At 41.1% G+C, this 1307-nt stretch overlaps 1 non-coding gene across 1 annotated transcript; it reads right to left on the bottom strand.

Annotated features, from left to right (window-relative positions):
• Window positions 1-586: 586 nt before the first annotated feature.
• LOC148580911 (small nucleolar RNA R71) lies at window positions 587-694 on the bottom strand. The gene has a single exon (XR_015896141.1). It is a non-coding gene; the product is annotated as a small nucleolar RNA R71 (small nucleolar RNA).
• Window positions 695-1307: the final 613 nt, after the last annotated feature.

The following is a 1307-nucleotide window of genomic DNA, read 5'->3' as shown; positions in this document are numbered from 1 at the left end:
CTGTGACATAGAGGATTCCATACTTTCTTGTTCTCTTCTCTTTCATATGAGCAGGAGCAAAGACAAAGGCATTCTTGTTGAAGCTGACCCTGAACCTGAAAGGACCTTGAAGAGAAAGCTAAGAGAAGCTAAAGCACAATTCTCTCTAGAGGGCCTAACAGAGCTTTTCAAAGAAGAAGAAACAATGGCAACTGAAAACAACAATGCCAACAATGCAAGGAAGGTGCTTGGTGACTTTATTGCACCTACTCTCGACTTCTATGGGAGAAGCATCTCAATCCCTGCCATTAGAGCAAACAACTTTGAGCTTAAGCCTCAATTAGTTTCTCTAATGCAATAGAATTGCAAGTTTCATGGACTTCCATTGGAAGATTCTCATCAGTTCTTAGCTGAATTCTTGCAAATCTGTGACACTGTCAAGACCAATGGCGTTGACCCTGAAGTCTACAGACTTATGCTCTTTCCTTTTGCTGTAAGAGACAGAGCTAGGACATGGTTGGACTCACAACCTAAAGAAAGCCTGGACTCTTGGGAAAAGCTAGTCAATGCCTTCTTGGCAAAGTTTTTTCCACCTCAAAAATTGAGTAAGCTTAGAGTGGAAGTCCAAACCTTCAGACAGAAGGAAGGTGAATCCCTCTATGAAGCTTGGGAAAGATACAAGCAATTGATCAGAAGGTGCCCTTCTGACATGCTTTCAGAATGGAGTATCATAGGAATCTTCTATGATTGTCTGTCTGAACTATCCAAGATGTCATTGGATAGCTCTGCTGGAGGATCTCTTCCTCTGAAGAAGACGCCTGCAGAAGCTCAGGAACTCATTAAAATGGTTGCAAATAACCAATTCAGGTACACTTCTGAAAGGAATCCTGTGAATAATGGGACAACTCAGAAGAAAGGAGTTCTTGAGATTGATACTCTAAATGCCATATTGGCTCAGAATAAAATATTGACCCAACAAGTCAATATGATTTCTCAGAGTCTGTCTGGAATGTAAGCAACAACAGGCAGTACTAAGGAAGCTTCCTCTGAAGAAGAAGCTTATGATCCTGGGAACCCAGCAATGGAAGAGGTGAATTACATAGGATAACCCTATGAAAACACCTATAATCCTTCATGGAGAAATCATCCAAATCTCTCATGGAAGGATCAATAGAGACCTTAACAAGGTTTCAACAACAATAATGGTGGAAGAAACAGGTTTAGCAATAGCAAGCCTTTTCCATCATCTTCTCAGCAACAGACAGAGAATTCTAAGCAGAGCCACTCTGACTTAGCAACCATTGTCTCTGATCTAATCAAAACCACTC

This window comes from Arachis ipaensis, chromosome B10, assembly GCF_059453495.1.
Source record: "Arachis ipaensis isolate K30076 ecotype BB chromosome B10, ASM5945349v1, whole genome shotgun sequence".
Lineage (NCBI taxonomy): Eukaryota > Viridiplantae > Streptophyta > Magnoliopsida > Fabales > Fabaceae > Arachis > Arachis ipaensis.
This window is presented reverse-complemented; position numbering and strand designations above follow the sequence as displayed.